Genomic DNA, 9,341 nt, shown 5'->3' with positions numbered 1-9,341 from the left:
AAGGGTGGGCTGATTTTTTAGTCTCTGTCCCATTTTTTTACTTGTATATGATCTAGTGTGAACATTTAACGGCCAATCTTGTGATCAAGCAAGATTGTGCTAGAGGTTTTGAGGCACATAATCTAAGACATGATTTATTGCTTTTGCATGTATCTTGATGTGAAAGATTGTGTAAACTTGACCATTGATGTGTTTTACAATATATGTTACTAGAATTCATTGTTACCAAACTAGCTTTACATAGACCTAGCAAGGGGTTTCTCATATGAGATTGAGATTGAGATTGTGATTGTGATTGTGATTGTGATCATTTTACAATACAAGTGACTAGAAGTTGTTACCAAAGTAGGTTTGCAAGGACCTGGGAAGGGGTTCTCATATGAGATTGAGATTGAGATTGTGATTTTGATTATGATTGTGATTGAGATTATAAAAGTTATAGTGATTACGGTTGTGATTGAGATTATAAAAGGTAATAGCATGGGGATGGTATGGCCCCTTTGGACTGTTTCCTCCTTTTTAGAGACTCTCTTGTGAATTTCGAAACTGGAATAAGCTTTTGTCTTTTTTCCTCCATCAAAGTTTGATTTTGTATTCATGTGTTGTGAAAATAAGGGCCCAATTGATGAAGCACTCACACATAAAAGATGTGGAGATTGCTAAAAGGCTAGAAGAACAAATGGTTGATGGGCTGAATGAGGATGGAAATGAAACTCCCTAGCAACTAATCGATGAGACATGAACAAACTCAAAGATCCAACGGTAAATCTTTATTAGAAAGAATGTGGCCCTCCCTCATTTAAAGAGCTGTTAGTTAAAAAATATCATTATTATATAAGTCATTGTCTAGGAAAAGTTCACCATACCCTTGGATGTCATGTTGTGGTAAGCATGCATAATCACCTTTTAGATCTTTTTGTTTAGGCTTTTGCTTTGGTGAGTAATGTTTCAATGGAGAATAAGGCAAAAGACATATCTTGGGAAGTCCTTTGCTACCATTGCTGCCATGGAACTCTTCTTCTTTTCCTTGGGTACTAGGGAGTTTGGATCAACCAATCCTATTGCTACAATTGATGCACTTTTTGCTTACATACCAGACCCATGAATCAAGGTAGTCACTCATTCATAAAAAACAAAGAGACTTGCAAGGAATAAGATTGTGGACAAAAAAGAGCGACGGTAAAGGCATTTGCGACGCTTTTGAGTACATTTCTTGCACCATGTCGACCAGCAACCTCAATCTGGAGGCATCTGCTAAGTTGGACAACTCCAATTACAATACATGGAAATACCGAATGGAGACCATTCTTGTACTTTAGAACAAATGGGAGTATGTCGATGGGTCTATACCTAGACCATTGGACAATCTAGCTACAACTAGCTCTACTCCATCTATTGTCACAGCACCAACAACGGGATCTATAGCTACACAAACAGTTTCTACACTAGTAGCCAATCTTGCCATTGCCCGAGCTCAAGCAGAATGGGATAAGAAAGAGAGAAGAAAGACAAGTATGCCTATCACCTGATCAAGCAGAATGTGCAAGATGTCATGCTAGGACAGCTCAACACAGTCAAGACATCAAAAGAAGCATGGGATATGTTCGCAACTCTCTACGAGTCCAAGAACACATCCAGGATTCTCACCTTGAGAAACCAAATCAACTAGAGTTTTCGCAACAATAGCAAAACCGGTCATGCTTATGTACTCCGCATAAAAGACTACAACAATCAACTTGCAGCAACAGGAGAGACTATGAACCCCATAAAAATGGTTCAAGTCATTTTGGATGGACTAGGAGAGGGATACAAGAATCTAGTCTAGAGTATTACCATTCAACGGCAAATTCTGACACTACAAGAACTTCAGTTAGTCCTACTTGGTGAAGAACTCAGGACTCAGGCCATTCAAGCACGTAAAGCTCAATCTAATGATCAGGCATTCACAGCTTCAGACAAAAGCAGAGGAAGAGGCAAAGGCAGAGGTAGATCATATCAAAAAAGTGGTCATCATTAGCAATAAAATCAAAGTCAGCATCAACATCAAAATCAGCATCAGCATCAGCATCATCCTCACCAATATCAAAATCACTAAAGAGGAAATCATTCCAATCGAGGAAGATTCCAAGGATGAGGGAATGCATCCACCAATGTGTCAAACATTCAGTGCAACTACTGTCACAAGTTTGGACACTATGAAAGAGATTGCCGCAAGAACCAGTACGACCAAGGCGGTCAATCCAGCAGTAATTGAGGGAATTTCCGAGGTAGAGGAAATCATCGTGGTGGACATTCTAGTCACAGTCATTTTGCAAATGAACATGGGAATATGTTTCTTGCAAGTAAGGAAATGCATCAAACTAATACAGTGTACTCAGTGTACTCAGACATTGATTTCAATCCCAAAGAGGATTATAGCTATCAAGTCGACCAAGTGGAACGAGATCCTTGGTACATCGATAGTGTTGCATCATCTCACATGACAAATCATCAGGAATGGTTAATAGAGATGAAACCTTTAGAAGGTCAGGAAAATGTCATCTACATCGCAAACAATACACCGAATCCAGTTCAAGGGACATGCGTTATCCCTATGAACAATTTCACTAGTACAAAAGGATTAGTGAAAGATGTGCTCTATGTTCCGAAGCTCAGCAAGAACCTTTTATCAGTAGGTCAAATGACGGAACACAATTACAAAGTCATCTTTGACAGTGATGAATGCACTATCAGAGATAAATCCAAAAGATGTCAGCTAGTAGAAAAAGGTGTCAAGGAAGGACGCTTATATAAAATGCTAGCTATAGTACCATATAAGCATGCCATGTCAGCTCAACCACAACAGATGCCACTATCTACAAAATGGCACAAGAGATATGGTCATGTCAACTTCAAGTACTTGTTAGATCTTAGGAATCAGAATATGGCAATTGGGATTCCGAAGCTACAGTTTCTTGGAAAAGTTTGCGAAGCATGCTGCTTCAGCAAACAAAAGCGAACCAACTTTGTCAGAAGTATCTCTTGTGCACGAGGTATTCTTGATTTGATACATACAGATGTATGGGGTTATGCCTAGGCCTGCAACATCAATGGTTCACTTTACTATTTGACTTTCATTGACAACTACAATAGATATTATTGGGTCTACTTTTTGAAACAGAAATCTAAAGTGTTTTCCAGATTTCAAGAATTCAAAGCCATGGTAGAAAACCAAACAGGCAGAAAGATCAAGGTCATGAGATGTGATAGAGGAGGTGAATACATGTCTTCAACATTCATGAACTTTTGCAAAAATCACGGCATTCGAAGACAATTCACATGTGCAGATACTCAACAGCAGAATGCAAGAGCTGAAAGGAAGAATGGGACTTTAGCAGACAGTGCTAGAACAATGCTTAGTGAAAAGCATCTTCCAAATCAGTATTGGGTAGAAGCAATAGCTATAGCAAACTACTTGCTTAATCGGCTTCCTACCGAAATGATACAGGGTATGACTCCTTATGAAGCATTCACTAGACACAAGGCACACATTGGGCATCTCCGTATATTTGGTTGCATAGCATATGCCCACATACATGATGATCATCACAGGAAATTGGATGCAAAGTCACGCAAATGCATCATGGTTGGCTATAGTGAAGAAAGCAAAGCATACAAATTGTATGATTCCATCAACCGCAAGGTCATTATCTCTAGAGATGTAATCTTTGATGAGGAATCAGAATGGAAAATCTCACCTACACAGGAGATAGAAGCATCGACTTCACAATCATCTACAGAACGGGTTAATAAAGAAGAGCAAGAATTGCCAGCAACACCCCAAGCAAAGCCACAGTAGCTCAGACGGTCTACTAGGGAAAGCAGACCTCTAGCCAGATTGACATATGCTCAGAAAGGCAAAGCAATTCAGGTGGAAACCACCAACTATGCTCTTATGACTACCATCATGGCTGCAGAAGAGCCAGTGTACTTCGAAGATGCAGTAGACAAGCCAGAATGGCAAACTGCTATGAATGAAGAAATGGATGCTTTGTATAAGAATAATACTTGGGAATTATGCAACCTTCCACTAGGAAAGAAGGCCATAGCAAACAAATGGGTATACAAAGTGAAGTACAATCCAGATGGTAGTATTCAGAGATACAAAGCTAGACTAGTTGCAAAAGGATTTGCATGACAATATGGTCAGGAGTGCGATGAGACTTATGCTCCAGTAGCAAAGATGGATTCCATACGATTCTTGATGTCACTAGCGACACTTAGTAGATGGAATGTGTATCAGCTCGATGTCAAGAATGCATTTCTCAATGGTTACCTAGATGAGGAAGTCTACATGCAACAACCAGTAGGTTATGTTGAATCAGGAAAGGAGAATAAGGTTTGCCATCTCAAGAAAAGTCTCTACGGCTTAAAACAAGCACCCAGAAGTTAGTACAGTAGAATCGACAAGTATTTTGCTGATTTGGGATACATGAAGTCCAATGTAGATCATACTCTCTACTACAATGTTCAAGGGGAAGACATTACTATTGCACTTTTGTACGTAGATGATCTGATTGTTACAGGAAGCAAGGATAGCTTCATCAAAAAATTGAAACAAAACTTATCTACAGAGTTCGACATGAAAGACCTTGGACTTATGCACTATTGTCTTGGAATCGAGTTCTGGAGAGATTCAGATGGCAATCAGTGACTATGCTAGAGATCATGAGACCAGGAGATCGATATAGGGATATGTATTTTTCCTTGGTCAAGGTGCTATATCATGGTTTTCAAACAAACAACCAACTGTTTCTTTGTCTTCGTCTGAAGTAGAATATAGAGCACTCACTACAGGTGCATGTGAGGCTATATGGCTTAGAAGACTATTGTCAGAAACAAATTACTTTGATGAGTCTAAGCCAACAACAATATACTGTGATAATCAATCGGCTCAAGCATTGGCCAAAAATCTAGTATATCACTCTAGGACAAAGCACATTGATGTCAGAGAGCACTTTATCAGAGAAAGAGTGTTACTTGGTGACATCACACTGCAGCATTGTGATAGCAAAGAAAATGTTGCAGACATCTTTACCAAACCACTCAGTAAAGAGCTATTCGAGAAACACCGCCTAGCTCTTGGTTTGATGCAGAGAAAGGACATTCCCATTAAAAGGGTGTGATGGAATGTAATGCTCAGTCCTTCTTCGATTCCCCAAGATCATCATCTTGAGGGAAGGCCTACTTCATGATGTTGATCTTGAGGGAAGGTGTTGAGAGTTCACGTTCAACATCATGTGATCATGTATGCATAGCACCATCATGTGATCATATGTGCATAGCACTCCCCTAACATTAACCCTAAATGGGTTTGTATATATTCTGTTTTTTCAACTAAATCTACTGTATAGTTATTCATTTGTGGTGTGCTCTCTAGCTGTGCCCTCTCTCCTCATCTCCACTCTTCTCCTCTCCCCTTTTCATATTTTGTCAGTGATCGCACCAAGCCAACACCAACGCGGTGGTTGCAAATCTAGACTAGCATGAAAAAGCTGCATGTAGATTGTCGATAGGTAATGAGCTGCGGGTAGATGAAGGGTGGTGAGCTGCAAAGTAGATGACCTTGGATCTATAGGCTAGCCCATGTGTACTAGTCTTATTAGTCTCAATCTAAAAGAGGGAGATAAGATAGTTCTTAGGAATTGGAGACACAATATACTTCTTAGGACTACCTACAAGAACTTGGCTAACAGATCCCTTCTTCTTCACATCATCTTAGACACTCTAATAGGCTATGCCCATCTACTGCATTTTGGACAATACGTTTTACTTATTGGAAGGTCACACTAGGCATAGGCAAATTAGCAGGATACTATTGTCCTACCTCTAGATCTCGAGAAGGCTTACAATAGAGTTGACTATGAGGAGGATGGGTTTTAATGATAGATGGATCTCATATGGTATTCTCCTTATACTCACAGTTAGCCACCAGTTGCTATATGGTGTTATGTGGAGGATGATTCCCTACATACCCAACTATCTAGATCAATGAGACAAGAATGCCCCTTGTTTCAAATCGTTTCCTTTTTGTAGCTACGACCATGGGCTACTTCTTGTAGGTGACTACTCAAGGCACATTGGGGCTACCTCTTTCAATCAGACAAGAGGATAGTCAGGGGATATCAATGTAGTTTGAACAACACCATTGTATCCATTGACAAGTTCTACCTAGCCTTGGGAGAACTTATTGATTGTAATAAATCCAAAGGTATTTGGACAACTTTTGTACTCCATATTGGAATATAGAGGCTTGCTTAGGTTCCTAGAGGCACTTCCACTAGATATCTTAGATTTTAATTGTGGGTTGATGTGTCTCCAGGTCAAGAGTTTGCACTGTATGTTGGAGAGTATACAAAGGAAGCTAGTACTTTAGGGCACTGCTAGAATTTCATTAGCTATTAGAGAACTAGTGCTCAACCAAGTGCTTCTAGCTACCATTTGATATGTGGCCTCTTTTTTATGTTTCCATGTAGGTAGCATTAGATAGGTGAAGGGAGACTTATGCATTTCTTGTAGATTGGAGGGTATGGCTCAATGGACACTAGAGCTAGAGTACCTTTGGACACTATGATTCTTACTTCATCATAAGGTAGAATGGGGATCTTGATCCAAAGCTATAAACGAGGGCAATCATCAAGATTCCAAGGCAAGGGACCAACCATGGAAGCAATTCTTGCTCCATGGTATTCTATATAGTGCATACCATAAATAGCAAGGTCATTAATGTTGTCAACTAGTTTTTCTTAGTGGACAATCATTGTCATGCCAATTCTCCATGGTGAGGAGAAACCTACCTAGATTTGGGATCATTTCCATCTAGCTCTCATTTGAGTAGTGCAATCCACTAGGGAGGAGTTAGCTAGGCAGCCCCTTTTTTCATTATCCTCTAGTATAGTAATATGGTGTCGCCCTTGGTGGTGAAGGTTGTCTCTAGTATTGGTGGTTAGTTTAGTGGAGGTCAAGAGATCACAAAGGAGATCATCATGGAATGCTTCCCCAAGTTGCTGGTACTAAATTCAAGATCATGAGAGCCATTCTACAAGCTTCAACAGACTCAAGAGAGACACTTATTGATCCTCACTACCCTAAGACTAAGTTCAGATGGTTTGGGTGTTTCAGGTGCCCGTAGTGTGGGACTAGCTGTTCCTTCGGGTGCCCGTAGTGTGGGACCAGTGCCCTATCGTCAGTGTGGTACTAGCTTTTTCCACATGGGATTGCCAAAAGAATATCTGATTTGCATCGATCATAGATACAACTGATGTATAATCTTTTGTTTCCTTGAGGGGAGGACGGTTGGCATGTACACATGCCATATGATGACTAGTCACATGTCATCACACGAGATACAAAGAAACAAGAGCATTACACAAAGGCAATACTATGGATATCGTATATAAATAAGAGAACATACAAATGCATGACTTCTGCGTTAGGGAAGATTGCTCCAATAATACATTGTCAATGCATATAGTAGCATAGAAGAATCTAGGATGATACATATGTAGAACAATCAAGTGTCTTTGCGTGCAGAAATTTATCAAGGATTGATGCCAGACGGACATGGTGAATGTAGTTGATAGTACACATAATGTAATGGGCAATGCTATAGGGTATAGAGTTGTGTTGCCATCTTCCTTTACAGGAGGACGACAACATATGTGTCAGTTATATCAAGATGCAATGGCCATTGTGAGAAAAAGAGAAAAACCTGATTTGTTTATTACATTCACTTGCAGTCTGAAATGGCCTAAATATTTGAAGCTCAATTGCCAAGAAAAGTACACAGGATCGGCCAGATTTGACAACCCGTGTGTTTTATCAAAAGCACAAAGACATGATGTGATCAATGCTGAAGGATAATTTATATGGCAAAGTGGTTGGGTATGTTTGTGCGATAGACTTCCAAAAGAGAGGTTTGCCACACTCACATATACTATTGATTTTAGACGGTGCATTCAAACCTACAGAGGTTACTCTCTATGATCGATTGTTATATGCTAAGCTTCCTGATGTGGCATTATTTTCAGAGTTGCATGCAGTCACTAAATAGTGTGATGGTCATGGCCCATGTGGTGTACTAAATCCCTCTATTGCTTGCATGATTAGAGGTAAATGCAATCATCATTATCCACGGGCCTTCTCTCCATGTACTATTGTTGGTAGTGATGGATATCCTCTTTACATGCATCGGGATGATGGTAGACATATACAAGTGAAAGAGGGTGTGGTAGACAATTGTTGGAGTGTGCCTTTCAATCCTTTTCTTTTGATGAAATATAAGACACACATCAATGTTGAAGTTTGCTCCACAATCACAACCGTCAAGTATCTATATAAATACATATATAAGGCTCATGATAGAGCAGCAATCAGGATGTAGATAACAAATACTATGGAAGGGCAAGGAGCATTGCACAACCCAAATGATGGAGTCATTGATGAGATCAGCAGGTATTTAGATCACGTTATGTGTCGGTATCAAAAGCATGTCGGCAGATCTATGAGTATGACATGCATGATGAAAAGCCCGATGTGTAGAGGCTACAAGTTCATCTTCCTATGTTGAATAGTGTAATCTTTTGGGATGATGATGATTTGCAAAATATATGGATAGGGAACAAATAGAAAAACCACTCTTACAGAATGGTTCAAATGTAACGAGTTACATCCAAAAGAAAATGCTCTACTTTATGGTGACTTTCTAGGTGGGTGGGTTTGGAACAAGCCTGCTAGTAACAAATGGACTAAGAGAAAGATGGGAAATAGCATCGATCGAATGTACAATGTTTCTCCGTCTATCGGCAAGCAATATTATATGCATATGTTATTGGATGTTCACAAGGGTTGTAAGTCATTTAATGACCTGCACACATTTTTTGGGCAACTTTATCCTTCTTTCAAGGCAACATGCATAGCTAGAGGACTATTGAAAAGTGACGAGGAGTGGTTTGTTTGTATGCAAGAGGCTACATTCGATCAAAATAGTGTGCAGTTGAGATACTTGTTCGTTATAATATTGGTCTTTTGTGAGCTTGCATCTCCTGGACTTTTGTGGGTAAAGTTCTCTTCAGCACTTTTAGATTATTTTTTCCATGCATTTGAATCAACTATGGATAATATAATTGATTGTTGGGCAATGGCAGTAAAGGAGACTCTATTGCATTTGGAGCACAACCTTTTGCAACATGGATGAAGGTTATCAAATTTTGATGGGTTGCCTATGGTGGACATATCATCTTTCTTAGTCATCATTAATGGTTTATTGCAAGAAGACAAAATGTTCAATGCTAGGCAATAGG

The sequence above is a fragment of the Dipteris shenzhenensis genome, chromosome 14 (assembly GCF_047967505.1).
Source record: "Dipteris shenzhenensis isolate YYH24624 ecotype China chromosome 14, Dip_SZ_1.0, whole genome shotgun sequence".
In the NCBI taxonomy this organism is placed as follows: domain Eukaryota; kingdom Viridiplantae; phylum Streptophyta; class Polypodiopsida; order Gleicheniales; family Dipteridaceae; genus Dipteris; species Dipteris shenzhenensis.
The sequence above is the reverse complement of the archived record's forward strand: the minus strand, read 5'-3'. Positions refer to the sequence as shown.